Source organism: Antechinus flavipes, chromosome 5, assembly GCF_016432865.1.
Source record: "Antechinus flavipes isolate AdamAnt ecotype Samford, QLD, Australia chromosome 5, AdamAnt_v2, whole genome shotgun sequence".
NCBI lineage: Eukaryota > Metazoa > Chordata > Mammalia > Dasyuromorphia > Dasyuridae > Antechinus > Antechinus flavipes.
In genome coordinates, this window is record NC_067402.1 from 148,519,306 (window position 1) to 148,541,468 (window position 22,163).

General features: G+C 33.9%; 1 protein-coding gene across 7 annotated transcripts in view; it reads right to left on the reverse strand.

Moving 5' to 3' along the window:
* The window catches only part of MAGI2 (membrane associated guanylate kinase, WW and PDZ domain containing 2), an 895,053-nt gene that overhangs the window by 607,490 nt on the left and 265,400 nt on the right, over nt 1-22,163 (reverse strand). The gene's annotated exons all lie outside the window — the stretch shown is intronic.

Genomic DNA, 22,163 nt, shown 5'->3' on the forward strand with positions numbered 1-22,163 from the left:
TCCTTGAGGTATATGCCTGGCAGTGAGGGTTCTCTGAATCAAAAAATATGGACTTGTTATTGGCATGCATATTTCCTGAATTCTATCCAAACTTTAATGATTATAGGGTGTTCCTAAAAAATATAAAATGTTTTTAAGTAGATAGGCAATATTCCTTATTTAAGATAGTTATAAAAGTATGCTCCATCTCCATTTATTATAGCAAATTATTATAGGGCATGGGGTAAGATTAAATGATGTGAAACTCTTGTACATACCAGGGAGCCTTCGGCCCCAGTGTTAGTGTATTTATTCTTAATGAGTTCCTGATAGTGTTGTCTTTCTTTTGAGATCCCATAGCTGTATGCTGCTGTGATTTATAGGATGGGGTTTTGAAACAATAAGCAAAGTGTCATATGAAAGTCTGTTCTTATAGTGCTTCACTGCAAGGCATGAAACAATACTCATTCCAGCAAAGAGCAGAAAATAGTTAAAGAGGGGAGGCCATAGTCCGTGAAACTCAGCCCCAAAGTAATAGAACTCAATGTGGACTCCCATTCTAGCATCTGAGTTGAATCTGTGCTTAAAAATGGCTGACTGAAAAAAAGAAAAGTATAAATAAATAAAAATGCCCAAAGAGCTCTCAAATATTAAATACCATTTGTTCCAGCAGTTTCCATATGTGGTCTGTATCCCAAAGAGATTATAAAAAAAGGAAAAGGATCCACATATGCAAAAGTGTTTGTAGCAGTCCTTTTTGTATTAGCAAGGAACTGGAAACTGAGTAGATGCCCATCAATGGGGAAATGGCTGAATAAGTTACAGCGTATGAATGTTATGGAATATTATTTTCTATAAGAAATGATCAGCAGGGAGGTAGAGCCAAGATAGTGGAGTAAATTTAGAAACTTGTCCAACCTTTCCTCCAAAGTGCTGCAAATTCCTTTAAATAATGACACTAAACAAATTTTAGAGCATCAGAACATCCAAAAAGATGGAGTAGAACATTTTCCAACCAAGGCAACTTAGAAAATCAGCAGAAAAGGTGGCAGTCCAACTAGATCTAGCCCCAGCCCCAGCCCAGCCCTATCCCAGATCCAACCTCTGTATCAGCAGCAGTACTGGTGGCTTTCAGACCTCTTACCCAAGAGACACCAAACAGTAGCTGGGAGGTCAGTAGAAAAGGTTTGTGGAAATAGAGTGGGACCCCAGTGGGCAATCCCAGGGCAGGTCTGCCGCCCCAGCTCCTACCCAGACTCAGCATCAATGAGGTGGAACCTCTGAATCAGTAGCAGTTCTAGAGGCTTCTGGACGTCTTAGCCCAAAGACATCAGGGAGGACCAACAAGGTCAGTGGAGGCCCTAGCCAGCACATTAGATCTTACAGCACAGTAGGGTAGGGATCTACCTAACCAGGGCAGAAAAGAGGGCTTGTGGTCAGATTCCTACAAGGATTTCTGAAAACAGTTGCACAAAACCCTGAAGTTTGGGACAGAGCACCCTCCGCCCTGAAAACAGTCTTACTTTAAAAAAAAAAGTTAAAATCAAATTAGTAGGCTAGGAAAACCAAAAAAAAAAAGTTGCTGACCATTAAAAGTTATTATGGTGACAAGAAGAATCAAAACACATACTTAAAAGATAACAAAATCAAAACTCCTAAATCCAAAATCTCCAAGAAAAATAAGAATTGGGCTCAAAAAGAGCTTTAAAAATCTAATAAGAGAGATAGAGGAAAAATTATGGAAAGAATTGAGAGAGGTACACAAGGAAACACAAAAAAGCTAATGAGGGGAAGAATGCCTTAAAAAGCAAAATTGGTCAATTGGGAAAGGAAGTACAAAAGCTCACTGAGGATAATAATTCCTTAAAACATAGAATTGAGTAAATGGAAGCTAATGACTTTATGAGAAATAAAGATACAAAAAATCAAAATAAAAAAAATGAAAAAATAGAAAAAGATGTGAAATATTTTATTGGAAAAAATAACTGACCTGGAAAATAGATCCAGGAGAGATAATTTTAAAATTATTGGTCTACTTGAAAGTCATGAGCAAAAAAAAAGTCTGGACATCATCTTTCAAGAAATTAAAAAGAAAATTGTCCTGATATTTTAGAACCATCAGGTAAAATAGAAATTGAAAGAATCCACTGATCACCCCCTAAAAGAGATCCCAAAATAAAAACTCCCAGGAATATTATAGCCAAATTCTGGAACTTCCAGGTCAAGGAGAAAATATTACAGGCATCTAGAAAGAAGCAATTCAAGTACAATGGAGCCCCAGTCAGGATAACACAAGAACTAGAAGCTTTTATATTAAAGGAATGAAGGTCTTGGAATATGATATTCCTGAGAGCAATGTAGTTAGGATTGCAACCAAGAATCACTTACGAGCAAAACTGAGTGTGATCCTTCAGAAGAAAAGGTGGTCATTCAAAGAGGATTTTCAAGCATTCATGATAAAAAGAGCAGAACTGAGTAAAATAATAAATATCAAGAAGGGAGAAAAAATCTGGAATACAAGGTTCTGCTAAAGTGAATGTTGAAAACTATTTTTGTATATATTTTGAAAATAAAAAAACTATAATTATTATTATTTTTTAAAAGGCTGCTTGGATAGTTTAATGCTGATCACGAAATTTGTATAGAAGGACTTTTTCTCCACTCCCTCTTTTCCTTAATATGATAAATACCCTTAAGTTAAACAAATCCAACGATAAAAATTATTATATGCTTACTAAGTTTAGGATGCTGAACTAGGCGCTCAGAAATCAAAGTGACTGTTATGCCTTTGAACAAAATGACTGTCCTTCCCTTGAGGACCTTATAGTCTACCAGGGAAATGTAACTTAAAACACAGATATTTGTATTACAGGATGGGGTGTGATTGATGACAATGGGAAAATGCACATAGTGTTCAAGGAATCTATGAGGAGAGAAAGAACACCAAGAATCGGGGAATTATTTTTTATTATATTCAATTGTATAATCACAAAATGAAGCCAGCAGTAAGTGATCATGAATGATGACTTTTCCTTCATGTATATGTGTATGCATATGCGTATTAATCAAAGGAACCTTCAAGATATGTATCAAACATCATTCTTATGATGAAAATTTATAGAGATAAGAAAGTGAGTATATGGGATCATAGTCACTAATGTACTTTCAACCACTTATTTTTGGAAGAAATGCCAGCTAAGATTTCTCTCCCTACCCCCAATTATTTGGGAAATGAATAAACAAATCATTGCATATAAATATGATATAATATTAAAATAGTATAAGAAATCAAAATAAGATGAAAACAAACTGCAGACATAACATTTCATTCCATTAGTAAATATGAGGGGAAAAGGTAGAAGGAAAAATTAGAGAGAAGGTAGGTTAAAGGCATTGTTAGTCCTAAGCAAAATATGCCCTATGAATATACAAAAATATTTACTTTCTTTTTGAAATAGTACAATATGAGAATCTGAGGGGCTGCCCATAATTTAGGGAATGACTGAATAAATCATGACAAATAAATGTGATGGAATACTACTGTGTTGTAAGAATTGATGGAAGAGAATGTTTCAAAGAAAACTAAGAAGATGAATGAACATATGCAGCATGAAAAATTTGGAGAAATATTTATCCTAAGACAAACAACTTTAAAAGAATTCCATACTCTTATTAGTATGATGACTAACTATGATTCCAGAGAACTAATGATGAAACATCCTATTTATCTACTGAAAGAGGTTAACGTCTGAGATTATAGAATGAGACATAGATAGACACACACGTATGTGTGTAGAAGTACACATATGTGCACATGTGTGCACACATGAACATGTGTGTGTTTATATATGTTTCATATGTGTGTGCTTGCCTATTTGCCCGTGCTTCTCCAATATGAAAACTTGTTTTGCTTGACTATACATGTTTGTAACAATGTTTTTGAATAAGATAGCACTCCCTTTTGGGGAGGGAGAATAAGAAGGGAGAAAGGTAAGAGGTTAGATTTTTGCTTATTTTTAAAAAAATAAAATTTAAAAAATAAGAAATCTTTATCCTATGAACTGACCTGCTAGTAACAAGTGAAATATCTTTCATGATACAGTTGAGCATCTTCTTTTTTGTGTTTATTATTATCATAAATTTAAACTATTGCTGAATGAATAATTTCAATGATTGTTATTAATAAAGAAATAGGAACAGTTATCTTTTCATAACTTCTTTGTGTTCAAAATGGTCATAATCATTTGAAAACATTCAATTTCAGTTGTTTTATTGTTTTGATAATTTCCATTTTCATTGTTTTCATGTCTATTGTTTTTCTGGTTCTTAATCCTGCAATTTGTATCAATCCATGAGTCTTTCCATACTTTTTTTTTCCAGGCATTATTCTTTTTAAATTATTAAAACATAACAACCACATTGAAGCCTTTTAATTAAACTCTATGATCCTGATGAGAAGGTCCAGAGAGTATACACATATCTTTACCCATATTAGAATAAAAACAGTTTATTCAAAGCTTGGTCCTTTATTTTTATTCATATCTGTTTAACTTTTTCTATTTTGTCTTAAGTCGTGTATCTCAACTTCAAAGTTTCTACTTAGCTTAAGCCTGTTTACTGGGAATGTTTAGAAGCACTCTATTTCATTAAAGATCTATGTTTCCCTATGAATAATTATACTCATTCTTATTGAGTTGGCTATTGTTTTTCATTCTCAAAGAGGAACAAAATGATATCACTACATTAGGGTCAAGGTACAGGGTCAAACTGTGTTTAATCAGACCAAAAAAAGCTTGGAAGGCTCTAATGCAGGTCAGCAAAGATAATTCATATGAACATTTAAAATCGAAATGTCTCTAAATCTCCACATCTCATATTATTTTGAGCTACTGAAATTCTGCTTTGCTCATAGAGCAGAGCACCTTCTTTAATGTGAGCACACCATGCTGTCCTATGCCAGTGTCTCTCAGGTGTCTCACAATCAATTCCAGAGTTCTTCAGAGAGACTTTTGAGTGTCTTTGTATTTTCTTTTCTGACCTCCACGTGAGTACTTGCCTTGCATGAACTCTCTTTAAAATAGTGTTTTAAGAAAATGAATGTTTGATATTCAAACAACATGAGAAGCCCATAAGCATAGAGTTGCACTCTCTGCAGTAGAGTATGAATGCTTGGTAGGACCTTATCTTGCCAAGTTGATCTTCAGAATCTTTCATCATCATCTTTGTTTTCCAGGGGAATGCCCCAGGTGATCAGATTTCTTGCTATGAGACTCTCTTCTGCAATGATTCTCTTCGCTTTATCATGACTATTGGAAAACTGGAAGGAGGCCATCATTAGACAATCTTCTTCTCCTTCAACGGTTTCACTTATCTTATTTTTGGCTGAATCTATGGATTTTGATCCCCCAGGCCCGATGATTGCCTGCCCATTTGACTTCCAGCAGGCTGAATGTCCAGGGACTGCCTCAGAGTGCCACAGGGTAAGGATTTCACATATAAATCAATAACAACTAATGATTAGGCACATTATTACAACTATTTTTTAGCATCCTCCACTTCTTTTAAATCACTGACTCTATCACTTCAGAAATAAAAAAGAACTTCCCAGGAAAGTTTCAGTTTCTTTACTTGTAAAATTATGAGATTAGACTCAAATATACTCTAATCAAAATCAGATCCTAAGATCCCTTTCAGCTCTAAATTTATAATCACCCAGTTGTTTTTTAGACCACAGGCATCATCTCTCTGTGGGTACATGCTCAAAGCCATGGTAACTCTGTAGATTAGGAAGTAAGCAAATCTGTAGACAAATTGTTTTGGAGAAAGGTAGCAGAAACACCACATGTTAAAAAAACAGTGCAGCACTTTCAATGATCCCCAGATGATCTTGGAGTCCAAATATATATTCTTCTAATAATAACATTCTTAAAGGAATGTTCTACCAAAAGAACCTCATACACAGTAGCAACAAGATTATATTATGGTTGTTTCTGATGGATGTAGCTCTTTTCAACAGCGAGGTAATTCAGGCCAGTTCCAATGGACTAGTGATGGAAAGAGACATCTGCATCTAGAAAGAGGATTGTGTGGCGACTGAGTGTGGATCACAACATAGTATTTTCACCTTTTTGTTGTTGTTTGTTTTTTTTTTCCTTTCTAATTTTTTTTCCTTTTTGACCTGATTTTTCTTGTGCAGCATAATAATTGTGAAAATATATATAGAAGAATTGCACATATTGAAAATATTCTGGAAAGACATAAAATGTCCTTCAGCATATTATGTAGACCTACCACACAGAACTTAAGGGAAGACATGAGTAAGAGTCTAAGAGAATAACAAATGAATAGGTACTAGGGAGTTATAAGGCTACTGATTATTGAAGTGTTATGATCAAAATTTTCTTTTAGGAAAAGCATTTTTCCTAAAGTGGGAACTGTATGAAATGTTACTAGAAAAGAAAAGGAAAAAGTCAGGAGATTAATTAAGAGGAAATGCAATAATCCAGATGAGGGTAATGAAAGTCTTAACAATATTGATAGCTACATGAATACAGAGAAAAATATTTAATTATATATCTATATCTTTATACATCTCTTTATGTATTTCTCTATAAATGCATATTTGTAACTACATATATGCATGTATATATTTTTAAGTCATCTAATATTATGTCAGGAGATAGTATTGGAGAAAAAGAATGTTTCCTAAGTATTTATTGAGAACAAAGGAAATATCTCTTGGAGTAGTAATAGATAATGGTCAACAAGATCTGAATTGAATGATAAATATGAATAAAGTAAACCTCAAAGTAGGGATGGTTAATAAAAGATGGCAATAAAGGAAGAGTATTATTAGATCTACATACCTTGATCTGGGGTAAGAGAGAAGGTATAACCAGGGCTTTTTAACGGATGAACAGGAACACAGTATCTTAGCATGGATTTGGTGGTGATGGTGGTGGTGGGGAGAGGAAGAAGGACTACTCTCAATATATGCCAGAAGACATAGGGAACAAGGGAGAAAAGGATCCAAAATGAAAACAAGTTTACTAACTATAGAAAATAATTTCTAGTGGGTAAAATGAAAAGAATATACAAATCCAGAGAAGAACATTGTAGGTGAATGTAATATTGAGGTAGATGAAGATGAAAGAGTAGATAACAAAGGTAGGAAAGAGGGTTGGTTTTTCATCAGTCAAGGGTTCATTCTCATCAAGAGAGAGATTAAGAGCAAGTGAGAGTATGCTAACCACTGGGGAATGAGTCCAGGCAGAATACAATTAATAAAAAGAGTTCTTGTAATAATGATAGATATTTTGAAGGTTTAATATCTCTGCTCAATTCTAGTTCATTGAATCATAAGTGGAATTATTTCACCAGTACCATAAGTGATACTTCAGATATTCAAATGTCAAAAAAGAATCAAGCATTTAGCAAAGGCATTGTTGTTTGTACTGCAGTTGTTCCATATGTCTTAACAACGTATTCTCTGAGATGCCTTTTGTGATGTTTCCAAACTATTTTGTATGATGAACTCATATTGAAGACCTCTAGTAATCCCTCTATTAAGCCAAATTTGACTTGTGAAATAGCCTCAGTCTGTATCATAGCCACTAAAACTGTACCATAAGATTATGGAAATTAAGAGGAAAAACTTTCCTTTTTTTTAAACAGAAATGTTATTCATAATGTTCAGGCAGACAGTAACTCCCAAAAGGGTCTTGGAAGGTGATATAGTAAATATATCATCCACCAAAAGAATAGCTTCATTACGTGCCTATGAAAGGTTAAACTGACCCTTTGCTTGAATTTTCAAGAATTCAGAACATACTCTGCAAAAAGTAGTGTCTGAGACAATATATCATTTAAAATGTAGTAATAGAAAGTCCATGGCTTTTAGGTTTCACATATTGATGATTTAGTTTTAACTGAAATTTCAGTGCATTTTATTTTATTATTATACTAAGAAATCTTAGATATGGCAGTGTTTGCAAGGATATTCACAAGTGCCATTCAATGAAAAATAGAAGTTGATTCTAGATATGGTTTTATTCAGATCATTTCAATGGATGATTAGAAGTTGACTCATGTCCAGGGCAATAAGCTTTGTTCTGGAGGTTAAAGAGCACAGATACAACACAGCTCTTTATTTGTGTGAATTAAGATAAGTCACTGCACTTTTCTGAAACTCAGTTTTCTCATCCTCAAAAAAAATATATTTATCCTTTTTCTGCTTTAAATCAGATGAAAAAATACAAAACTATAAGACCATGCTCTTATAAAGTTTGAATAGGGAAAAGAATATGTCCAAAACTCTTAAAGTACGAGACTATCTCAAAAAAAAAAGGAAACTGGTCAACAAATTCTCTCCAGTGTTGTCTAAGAAAGTAGAAACCAGTGCTATCTGGATTTAGCCTTTGAACCAGTTCATTAAGAAGGGGGAAGGGGGAGAAGGCCATTTTTAAACATAAGAGAGACATAAAGATGAACCTGAGCTGATAATCAAACAAGATGTACTTGAGCCTGGTTTTGGAACTTCCTTGGCTATCCTAATGACAAGATAAGGCTTCAGGAGACTGCTGGTACCAAGTTAATAATGCACTTCAACAGCACCCACATTGAGAAAACGCTGCAATCAATCAACTCATGTAGATTCCTGCTGGGGAGAAAAGCTTATGCAAGGTCAAGTTCTGCAAAGATCATCAACAGTTGAGTGTCAATGAGACTATTGCAGAATAAGAAATAATTACCACCCACTAAGGGACTTAGAGAAAAGGACTTCTTTAGTTAAACACCTGTAGTTTGAGGTTTCAGTAACTCTGGGAATTTTCTAATGCTTCATAAAAAGCAGGTTTCTAAGACACCAGGGGATTATGTTGCAACAGTATACTCAGCATAAATAAGAGCAACATAGGATGATTCCAGAGAAAGATCTTAGAAAGTTTTATATCATTTGTCATATTCTCCATCTAAGAGGAAAAAAAGAGAAAAAATCAAGACTTTGAGTGTCATTTAAAAGGGATTGCATCAGTGATACTGGCATGTAACCCATTCAAAATAAGTATATGTAATGGAAATATAACTGTTCTAAAATCAGTCAGAGTATCAAGCTTTCCTGAAAGTATTCATTTCCATCAGATTTTTCTTTCCTAGAAGAGAATTGTTTGTGGACTCACTAGATAGCTACTGCAAAAAAGTGAAAGTTTAATTCACAAGAGGTCTTATGATAAAGACAATGTGAGAAAACGGCTTAATGGTAGAACACATGTAAAATTGAAATGTTGAGGAGGGAAGGGATAAGCATTTATATATTGTCTGTTAAGTGCCAAGCAAGAACTGTGCTTAGTGCTTTACAAATAACATCTCATTTTATTCTCAAAAGATTGCTGGAAGGTAGATGTTGCTATTATTCTCATTTCACAGATGAGGAAAATTGAGGCAAGTAGAAGTTAAGTGATCTGCCCAGGGTGACACAGCTGCTAAGTAGTAGATTGAATTTAAATTAGGGTCTTCCTGACTGCAGGTACATTGTTCTATCCGCTGAGATATTATCAAAAACATTCAATTTATATTTGTCTTATGTTGATCGTTCACCAGTAACTTCTGAGATATGTCAAGGCCACCGAAGGAAGGAGGATATAATTTTTCACTGACTACTTCAAGTACATTTCTATAATCTTCCAGTTGTCTTGCCTTGGGGAACAGGAAAGAAGAAGAAGGGAATAAAAATTAAAAGGAAAAAAAGGAAAGGAGGAAAGGGGAAAGAAAGGAAGAAAGAAAAGGGAATAGAGGTAAAAGGAAATAAAGGGATGAATATTATGTGTGTCTAGGAATATAGTGGTGCAACATTGTTTTATTAATAGTTTCCTATTTTATTCCTTTTATGTTCCAGTATTGTTAACCTGCACCAATTTTTATAGGTCTTTACAGACACACACACACGTGCACTCACACACATCCAGAGAGAAAAAAGAAGACATTTGCTTTTTAAAATATTCACCTTGTTCAAATTTGAGTTGTAGATTTTTAAAGAGTACTTGATACTTGACACTTAGGTAATACCTACTATCACTAAAATTAATAACAACAATGTGGTTAGAAAGATAGAATTTATTCAGATTACAAAATGTACTTGCATATTTTATGTTGTTTATTAATATAATGTAGATAATCTAAGTAGGGAATAAAGCTTTTTTGTTTTCACACACTAAAAAATAATCTGGTTGCCATGTCATCTTCTAGGAATATGATCAGAAAATAGGAAATCATCATGATTCCTCCTTGAGACTAAAATGCAGTTTTCTGATTGGGGTCAGAATATTGGGATATGTGTTATCCTGTAACTTCTAGAAAAGAAAGAATGTCATTTTATTTTGTGGGGCTTCTACACATCCATATAATTAGACATTTGGGCTCTGGAAACTTGCCTCTCAGCACATTTAAGAAGAAACAATGGGTTGCTGGATCATTTTTATTTTTTAATAGTTTTAAACCTTTCAGGTCTTTCCTTTGATAAAAGAGGGGGGCAGGTAGTAATACCCATAATTGGTATAGTAAATTTCCCTGGTGTCCAGAGGGAAACATTCATTACAAATGCAGAACAATGTTCTTTGGTGTTAGCAAATTCTTTTTCCTTTGTGTCTTGAAACTGTAAAAGGCAGAAGTCTTTGAAAAATATATGGGAAAGAAACAGAGTCAAAGTTAGCTAGTAAAATGTCTTTTTGATTCCTTAGAGATGGCAGGCTGACACAGTTGAGGGTAGTATGCCATCCCTTATGGAGTCTACTACATTTTTTGCTTGCTGGGAGCTAACCAGGAAACCACTAATTCTGTAAAAGCATACAAAGGATCTTAACATAGATTTTCATGTGTGTTTGACACCCAAATGGGCAACAAGATACTTGAAGTCACAGAAGGGTGATAGGTGGGGATTATGGAAAATAAAATTTAGGTTTTATGTCAGGAAAATAACAAAGAAAAATCTCTTGAGATCAATAAAACAAAATTGAAAAAAATCACTAGAAATTTTAGTTTAGGGAATTATTCCTTCTCAGTGTAAGGAAAATGAGTTGACTTAATTAGTACATTTTCTATCCCATCTTCCAATCTTTAATTTCTAACATTCTGTTTAAAAGGAAATGAAAACAAAGGAAGAGGATAAATCCTTCTAGCTTCAGAATTCCCTTGTATGTGATATTTAAAATATACTTAATATATTTTATGATAATATATTTATGGTGTAAGTCATGTAAAAGCAGAAGACCTCCAAAAAGACTGCACTGAATTTCATGCATAAAAACTAAGGTAAGAAATTAAGAAATAATCAATTATAGAATAAAGCTAGATAAAAAATGTAAGACATTTGTGGATGTTATTTTATGCACTTTCTTTCAAAAATAAAATGATGTGGTACAACCGTTGTCAAATCTTACCTTTCAGAGTTTGAGAAAAAAATGAGTAGGGAAATTAGGGACTGAGAGAATAAAATTCCATTTAGTGCAGTTAATGAGAACATTTTAAGTGCAATTCCTTTGGAGCAAATTTTCATGATAGCCACAGAGCCAATTAGGGATTTTAAAAAGTCAAAATTTCTGTTCCAAACAATTACAGGCAACCAGAGAAATCAGAAAAGAAGGGGTATACACTGAGACCTTCCTTTAGAGAGAAAGGCCATCCATGAGCCAGAAATAACAAAAACAAATCTTCACTGGATAATAAAGCAGCTGGGAACTTCACACCAAGCATTGTAATCATATTTGTGAAAGTGAAATAAAAGCTAAGCAACTGAAGATGGAGGGAATTCAAACACAGTGAGAATGGAAGTCTAAATTTAGATATAGCCTAAAACCAAAAAATCCAAAGGACCAAAATATTTTAACTATTCTACTTTTTCATGGTACCATTACTTGATAGATTCGTGTTAAGAGTATTTTAGGTGGAATCCCAATTTATAACAATAATGATATATAAATGACATATTTAACACAAGTAACTATAAAATAATATATATTTGCATAATGGTTCAATGCTTGCCAAGTATTTTCTATATGTAACATACGGTCTGGGCTATTCACCAAACTTGTATTCAAGGGTTGAGCTCCTAGATTCAAGGGTTGCCTGTTATCGCCAGTTTTAGGAGTAATCCTGTAGGCAACTATTACTATGATTGTTAAGTCACAAGCACCAATGGACTTCTCATTAATGATCAGCTAGTAAAATCAATGAATTCTTAACAAAGGCATATATTCAGATACTGTGGCTATAAGAGTAGTTGCCAATTGTTCTCTTCCTAGAAGCCTGGGTGCATTCTTCTTTAAAAACACACAATGTCCATAGAAAGATTGGGCACACATGGGGTATAATGGTGATGAAGCACATGTGTAAGATAAATATGGCAAAGGCATCTCACAAATCCTGACACTGAGAATCCTGGAAATTCCTTCTCTTCTCATAGTTTCTTCAAGTTGGTTTTCTAGGATCTTTTCTTCTGCACAAGTCAGCTTTAGATTGTTAAGGATAGATCCTTAAAGCTACTTTCGCTTTGCAGTGTCTGTATCCCTGTCTCTAGGATTATGTATTTCTTTCCTTCAAATATACATTGGGATTTCTTGAATCATGGAAATTGTGAAATGGTAGACAAGGTATCTTGTTCTGTTTGAGTCATGACTATACCTCCTGACTGATGGAAGAAGGCAAGAGGAAATAAAATTCATTTCCTTCCTCTTACGCAGAAGTGTTACTTAGAAAATGAGCCAATCTTTGGAACTTTGAATGCTTCTCAGGACTTAGCTATTTATGGATTGGCCAATTTGTTTCTTCAGTTAATTTTATTGTACCCTTTTTGGCTCAGAGAGGAATTCATAGCTCATAAAAGGGTAACTCTATTATATTATGCATTAAAAACATCCTGTGTGTGACCAAATTCTATGACTATGTTAACTGAGGTGAGGAGGAGAATCCCAACACTTTCACATATATCATCTCATTTGACTCCCCACAACAGTCCTATAATATATGAGATAGTGTTACCCCCTTTTAATAGACAGAGAACATGAAGTTGATAGAAATTAAGTGCTTTTCCCAGTGTCACATGGTTAGTAAGTAGGTGAGGCAGGATTCATACTTAGGTTTTCCTGAATATAAGTCTAGTTATAATCCAAAGATAATTTACTAATTCACATATTAATTTCCACCATGTAAATTCTACAAAAAGTTAGAGAAATTGAGAGGTGATTTCCTGTAACAATGATCTAAATACTATATATATATATACACATATACATACATACACATATCCAATAAAAAGTGTTTTAAGATGAAGTCAAATCATTTTTTCAAATGATTTTGAACAAATAAGAAAATGAAATGACTATGTTTTCCATTTTTTCAATGCTACTTCAAGTACTCCAAGAATAATGCTGATTTAATAGGCTGAGAGACTAGAGTGCCAAATATGAAGTCAGGAAGACTCATCTTCATGAGTTCAAATCTGGCCTGAAACACTTAATAGTTGTGTGATCCTGGGCAAGTCATGAAACCTTGTGTGCTTTAATTCCTCAACTGTAAAATGAACTAAAAAAAGGAAATGGCAAGTCACTCTAATATTTTTGCCCCCAAAAAAACCCCAAACGGAGTCATGAATAATTAGACATAATTGTAATGACTGAAAAATAAAAAAATATATATATAGCAAACATTACTTATGTGATGTCAGATTATAAATCAATAAAATTTCTACCAAAATAAGGCTCTCTTTCCTTTATAATTACTTTTAATATCTTCAGAGACTTTTGTGATTATCACTTAGATATCACTTTTAATATATTTTCTTAAAACAGAGGCAGGGTACCCATAATTATGATTATACAATTATAGAATCATACAAAAAAATCTGTAGAGAAAAGGATTTGCTACGTAAACGTTTCCTGTCTAGTAATGACTTAAAACTGAGCACCCTCTGCATCCTGAATCTGGGTCATTAAAATAAAGTTCTTCAGAAAATGATACATATCTTAGCCAGTCGGGCACACGCATCAGAAGCTCATTCGTGGGACTGGGATGTGACAAAAATTAGGCCCTCACAGTAGAGGGCTGGGTTTGGGTTGGTTTCAGAGCAGGCCATTCTTCACGGGAAAACAGCGAGATTCACTACGGAGAACATAATTCTTCTGACTGTGACAGGATCTCATTCACAGATCCAGGACTGATGATGCACAAACAGTAAGTGTGCCAAGCAACACAGGATCTGGATGCCAGCCCCTAATGGTGAACTGAGATCATTACTTAGGACTCTGGTGATCTCATAAGGAACACTGTGTTTTCTCTCAGGGAGATGCAGTTCAGTTGCACTGATTGAGGACTTCAGGGTTGTAGAAGGCAGCTCTGTATACTTACTGTATTGCCTTTGTTGAGAGGGCACTCTCATGAGCTCTGTTACTGCTGGCATTTTCTCTGTGAACTAATAAAGCGTTTTAGCTGCCTCTAAAATGTATGTGCATTTGTATCATGCATCCCAATATCCAGGAGAGAAGAAAAAACTACCATATAATAGTAAATTACTCACTCAGACGTAGCAGTAGATAATTCATGACAGAGAGAAAAAAAAATCCTGGCCCAGCTATTATAATTTCTAGAACATTTCTTTTTGAATGTCTGGTATGTTTCTATTGTTTTAAAAGTAGGAGAAAGTCAGATTTTTCATCTCTAAAAATATTTTAAAATAAATTTAATTAGGGAAATAACTGAGGAAAATGATTATGATAATTTTAAGTTTTTCAGAGTTAAGGTAATATTGCTGACTGAACAATGGTTGGGAGGAATAAGCTAACCTCAAGTTAACCAGTGACTTAAGTGAACATTCACAATTCAATCGGCTCTCAGCACTTCAGTTTTCAAGTGACAGAGGGAAGATTTCTTTGGAAATTCAGGGCAATGATTTCAATTTTAATCTACACATATAAAAGCAATTTTTTAAAATAAAGCACAAGGCTGAAAATGAATAGATATTTTAAGAAAAATCAGGAAGTGTCTATGAAAGATATAGTCTTTAAAATGAAACTAATATGGATTAATCAATACTTCCTCCAAATCACATAAATTCCCACACAGACAGTGCCACTAGGTTGCTTTATAGTATTTCAATGTTTTTTTTTTCCTTTAGACATAGCAGCAGTTACCACCTGGATTCTCATTGTCTATCAAATGTCACTTGAAATTTGATTTTCTTTTATGAAACAAACAAAAAAATCCCAACACTTTAATATGTATTAAACTGGAGTGATTTTCCTTTACAGGACTGTGGCATAGGAAATTCATATATTCTATTCAAAATAAAAGGCCCCAAATTGATCATATAAATATGAGTTTATAATAACAAATTATTAGTACTAGAAGATGACTTTGAAGTATCTTAGAGACTTAGGAACTTAGAGAGTTCCTATTATTAGGACAGTATGGTCCAGACCAACTTGCTTTAATGAGATTACAAAGTAATTTGCTAGCAATTCCCAGGCTAGTAATTTATTTGAAGTTCAGGACTCTTTACATTCTCTAGTTGGTAGTATTCTTCAATTATTCAGAAAAATAACATTTATTGGAATTCACTATACTATGGGAAAGCACAGGAGAAATTGAAAGTAAAGCCCCTATTGTAGAAAAGCTTACAATGGGAGCAGCTAGGTGGTGCAGTAAATAGAGCACCAGCCCTGAAGTCAGGAGGACCTGAGTTCGAATTTGATCTCAAACACTTAACACTTCCTGGGCAAGTCACTTAACCCTAATTTCCTCAAAAAAAAAAAACAAAAACAAAAACAAAAACAACTTACAATGAAAGAAGAAACACTAAAGTTGGAGATAAGCGCTGTGTGCATAGTGCTACATTAGTTAATTAACTAGTTAATTAGCTAATGTTCTAACAATGTCCCTAACATTAAAAAAAAGTATGTTAGCTATATCAAGATGGGGTATTCAAAAAAAGAATGAGGGGCAGCTAGGTGGCTCAGTGGATAGAGCACCATCCCTGAAGTCAGGATGATCTGAATTCAAATCTGACCTTTCACACTTACTAGCTCTGGAACCCTGGACAAGTCACTTAACCCCAATTGCCTCAGCAAAAAACAAACAAACAGACAAATAAATGAATAGATAGATAGATAAACTAATTAATTAATTAATTAATTAAATAGATAAAATAAAATGAATGAGTGAGAAGATATTGATTAATTACATACTCACTAAGTTAGGTACTCAGCACTAAGTTCTGAGAATACAAAAACAGAAGGCACTCAATCCTTGCTTTCAAGGAGCTTATATTTGTATAGGAAACCACAGCACAAATATAAAAAGGAATGGTGGTCAAATAAGGGAGCATCTGCTGTGTCACAAAGATGGAGAGTTTACCACTAGGGCAGTTAACCGCTGTACCCTTTTAGCAATAATAGTAAGACGGCATTATAGATTAGATAATTTAGCCAAAAGCAAGAAGTAGAATGCAAGCAAAAGGATAGTAGAGAGGAAGTAGAGGTATTACACATGGTTAGTGGGCTAGTTATATTGGGGTAGTTGTTTGATCTTCCTAAAGTTGACTCAAATATTTCAATTGTAGGTGACTTAATGGTGATGCTCTAAACAAATATGAATGTTGATAGGAAGAGGTGGTTTTGGGGATGAGTTTAAGTTTAGATGTAATAAGTTTTAATTCATTCAGGAAATTTTGCATATTACTGACAAGTCTAATCCAAAAAAAAATAAAAGTTTGAAACGCTAAGGAACCATACAGATTTAAGCAGCAAGTTGGAAATGTGGGATTGCATTGTAGTTCAGGATTGTAGGTCAGGACTAGAGATAAAAGATCTTATCTGTGTAGAAATGAGAGTTGAACCCATGGGAATGGATGCAATCAATGAGGGAGAGAATGGAAGGAAAGGAGCAAAGAGCCATGAAGAAATGAACCTTGGGGAATACAGAGTCTTGAAGAAAGAAACTCCAGGAATAGATAACGGTATGAGTGTATTGGCTCTAATGAAGCATCATGTGCCCAATTAAAACCTCCTAATTACATTGTTTATTTGGGTTACCCTGTTGCTTCCCATCCTTAGTAATTCTACAGAACTACTATCATGTTGTTAGTCACAGAAATCAATTGGATGGTACTCAGCTTCCAGGTATGACTATTCATATGAGTACTACTTGTGGCATATACTTTGAACCTGTACTCCTCCCCTTGCCCCCCAAAAACCACCTGTAATCATTCTCTAAGGATTCCAGTGATAATTCTCTATTACCTCTATTGCTATAGGTCGTGAGCTTTTATCAGTGTGTTATTAACAATTAGTCAAGGGGCAGTTAGGTGGCACAGTGGGTAGAACACCAGCCCTGAAGTCAGGGCTGTGTGACCCTGGGCAAGTCACCTAACCCCAATTGCCTCAGCAAAAATAAAATCAAAACAAAACAATTAGTCAAACGTTAGCTTTTTAGCTTATTAGGATGGTAGAGTAATAAGTTAGTACAAAACAACCTTTTAAACATATATATGTACCTTTAATATATAATATATGGAATATATGATACACTTGATATATTTAATATATCTTATAATATATAAATGCAGTGTATATGTGTATATATATAGTTGTATATTTGAAGAGTGAGCTTAAACTCAGCAAGGAAGCTAAGTACAATTTTCATTCAAACCATAATATCTTTATCAAACATTATAGTAGAGTTGTAGCAAAATTCCTTAAAGCCTAATTTATTCTACTGATTGCTGGATTGTTATATTTAAGATGTTTGAGTATTCTGTGATTACTTTAATTGAGGTGGGGTGTAGAACATCAATCAACAATTACATACTCACTAAGTTAGTCAGGGTAGGTCAAAGTGATCTCCACTACCTAAAGAGACTACCCTTATCTGGGAAAGTCACCTTGACATATCTGAAGAATCATCAAAGCTATTGGAGGACTTAATTCAGAGCTACAAAATGAGCCTATATCTTCTATGCTCTTTTCTCATAAAATTTGTTGTTGTGAAACACATATATTCTTTAAGACTTTATTTTGGTAGTAAACAGGACTAAATATCCTAAAGAAATTTTTTTCTTAATATAGATATACTCTAACAAATATAAAAAGAAGGGAGGGAGAGAAAGCAAAAAGAGAGAGAGATAGGATCAGAAACAGACAGTGAGACAGAGAGACACACACACACACACACAGACAGAGGGACACAGACACAGACACAGAGACAGAGAGAGAGGGAAAAATCAATTTAAAGAATTATGACAATAAGAAAATAGATGTGAAAAATGAATTATGCATGAACTAGAAGTTTGGTAAGTTTTATTTTCCTTTTATTAATGTCTCTATGCCATTTTGATAAAAATTGAGGATCAATATATGCTACATATAATGGAAAAATTCTGAGAAAAAAGATATAACTTTATGACTTATTAAGTAAATTATAGGACCTTGTCTGATGTACATAAGGTTAAGCAATTTTTCTCTAATCACACAGCTAGTATATCAGAAGCAGTTTTTTAACTTAGGTATTCCTAACACTGGACATAGGAACTTCAAAGTCTGTTATGTCATCTCTGACAGTGGAGAAACACAAAATCTAAAGAAACAAAGGGACTTGCCAAAAATCACAAAGGCAGTGAGTGAGTAGTAGGGCTAGGATTCAAAATCAGGTTTTATACTTCCAAAATGAATTCAGCTCTTTTTTCCTTGTCCTATGGTATTCTATTATTTATACATAAAGAATATAATGTAAAATTGGAAATTTCAATGTATCTACAGAGAGAACTATTGTTCACTTTTATGTGTTTTCCAATGAATGAAAAATTGGATGTTTTTTACAAAGTACAAAGTCAATTTTACAGCACTGACAAGTGAAATAATGGACATAATAGTTATAACAGTAAATCCAAATCAGTATCATGCTCACATACTCAATATTTGTATTTGACTTTAATTTATATCTAAGATATATCAGTATTAATACATTCTATTTGATTACTAGCCTCACTCCATATACAACTTAAGAATCACAGAATTATAAAATTAAAAAATATTCTGTCCAAAGCATATATGAAACAAAATTTCTATTTAAATGAAACTGGTAAATCCTCAGATGTTATGAGTTCAAATGTTGGAGTTCTTGTTCTTCTCAAAGCACAGCTGGTTTAGAGGCTTAGAGCCCTCCGAATATCTCCAAATCCAAAGGTTCTGTCCTTCAGCCTCTGCCTCTGCTTTCTTCAGCCTCCAACCAACACAGAGATGGAATGTCTCTCTTGTCTCCTTCTTGCCCCGGAGAGAGGGCTTCTGGCGTAGCTCCACTGAAAGCCATCAAAGTGTTCTCTGCACCAGAGTCGCTCCTCTCGAGTCCAGCTGAACTCTCTTCTGCGACCAGCCAGCCAAGAGGAAAAAATGTATTCTGCCCTAGATCCCTCATCGCTGGCCTTTTATCTGACTCTTCTGAGAGAATGGGATTATGGGTTTTCTCCCATAGTGCTCTCTGGCCCAAAGAGCTTTAAGGGAGGTGTGAACTCCCTTGAAGTTAGAAAGTTTACTTTGTGAGCTGGCATACTTGTGAACTCCAATGAGTAAAGGTGTGAACACAAGCCTTGTATTAATTAGTTCTACTTAGTACCTTGTTTCAGGTTCTGGCCAAAATCTTCTTGTAAGATTAGATCAACTCTAATTAGTTAGCAGTTAGTAAGGATTCCAACACTCAGACTCTGTTTAAAGCCTCCAATCAAAGAGGAAATTCACTGACTTCAAAGGCAATTCATTCCAATTCTCAGTATCTCCAATGGTTATGTATTTTCCTGACATCAAACTTAGAACTTCCATTTTAAAATATCAACTCACTGGTCTTAGTTCTATTCTCTGAGACAAACAGTATTAGTGTAATACCTCTTTCAAATAACAGTACTTCAGATTCTTGAAGATAGTTATTATATTCTGTTTGACTTTTCTTCAGGCTAAACTAAATATATCAAGTCCCTGCAATATGCCTTCATATGATATAATATGGACTTAAGGCACCTAACCAATCTATTTTCTCTTCTTCAGAGGTTTTTTTGCTTATCAATGCCCTTCTTAAAACACAACACTCAAAACTGAATATAATATTGCAAACCACATTGGAAATATTATATTCAAATATATTATGTGAAAGATAAAAGATTATGTAATAATATATTATGCAAAGATACAGACATATATAGACACATGAATATATGTATATACACAAAATAAATACAAGATAATATTAGGAATGGGCATCAGGAATGGTGTCATGTAGAGGGTATTGTATATTTGAGTTAATTTTTGAAGGAAACAAGGAATTTATGAAGTAGAGGTGAAAAGGGAGTGAATTTGAGGCATGGAGAACAGCCAGATCATGAGTACAGAGAAAGGGGATGGAATATCTATGAGGAAAAGCAAGTCAATTTGGTCCATAGAGAATGTGAAAGGAAGTATAATAAGGCTGGAAAGGAAACCCAGAACTAAATTATGCATGCTAAAAAAAGAAGAATTTATCTTTTATGCACTGAAGTTTATTGTATAGGTTAAATGACACAGTCAGACCCACATTTTAAGAAAATCACTGGCAGCTGTGATTGGAGAGGGGAGAGGGCTGAGGTAGAAAAATGAGTTAAAAAGATTTATATCAATAGACAGTATTTCACTAGGCTTTAAATTAGAATGGTATCGCATATTTAATTCATATTTAGTTGACGAATAAAAATTATCAGACTGTTTTAAATTGCCATTTTGTCACATATTTTCTCTTGAATTAAAGTAAACTTTTTGAACTCAAGTGTAAAACTTTCCAATTATTATTATAAACTATTATGTTATTACATTTTGTCAAATGTTCCACCTTAAGGGGAAATTTTATATACTTATCCTGTGACCCAACACAGCTTTTACCATCTGAAAATTTAGTGATAATTATGTTAGATCTTCATGTTCAAATTATTTCAAGGGCTTAATATCTGCATACCTTGAAGTGCAATCTCTTTAAAGATTGGTGCTGACAAAGTATAACACACACTAACTGCATATAGCCATTTTGTTTAGTTAACTGTTCTCTAGAGAGATGTTTAAGTTTTTAATCTAGTTTGCTACCCATAAGGGGAAAAATTAACTAGAACATATTTTATATATTTATTTCTAATTTCATATATGTGTCATGATAGATTGGTCATAAACCCAACATATAATACTTTACTTGTTTGTTCAGAAGCATGAGGTGGGTTATGACTTCATTGTGTGAACATGTTTATATGAATACTAAAAAAATGCCATCATCAGTACAGATGGTTTGCTACATAATGTTTCCATAGAAATATCCACATTTCAGTATTATACAGACATAACTACATTAAAAACTGTAAACTCACCCCTTTATTGTCTTTTTTGGGGGAATGAATGAGTAAGCATCTGAGATATTATTAGTGTAAAGAACTTACATTATGGAAACTGACCAATGTATGCTGGCAACTAATCTATCATTTAGGAGTCAGAAAAATCTTTGAGGCACCTAGGTAAAGCTCTGGATCTGGAGTCAGGAAGATCTTAGTATAATTCCACACTCAGACAGTTCATGTTTGACCCTCACCAAGTCAATTAATCTGTCTGCCCAAGTTTACCCAACTGTAAAATGGGAATGATAATAGCACAAGGTTTTTGCAAAGATCAATGAGATAATACATATATAGTGCTTAACAGTGAAGATCAATAAATGGCTATTCATCTTTTTCCCTTAAAGAAAAGCATTGTCTGGGAACATTCCCTGATTTGGGGACTTGCCCATTATCATTCAGACAGAATGTGTCAGAGACAGCACTTGAACTCTGATATATTAGATTTCAAAACCAACTCCCCTTCTACTATGTAATGCTGCCTTTTGATTGACCTATAACACATTAATTTATAAAGTTATTTTTGTGCCTATATTCTTTCTGAAATGATTAAAGCTTTGAGATTTGAGCTTTGAGTCAAAATAGTTTATTACACTATTATCTCAATTTCCAAATAATCAAAACCAGGATTTTGACTTAATATCCTGTTCTTTAAGACATCTGGAATTTATCTTGAACCTCATCTAGGGAAATAATAGGCCTGCAGTCAGGAAAACTCATCTTCTTAAGTTCAAATTTCATCTTAGACATT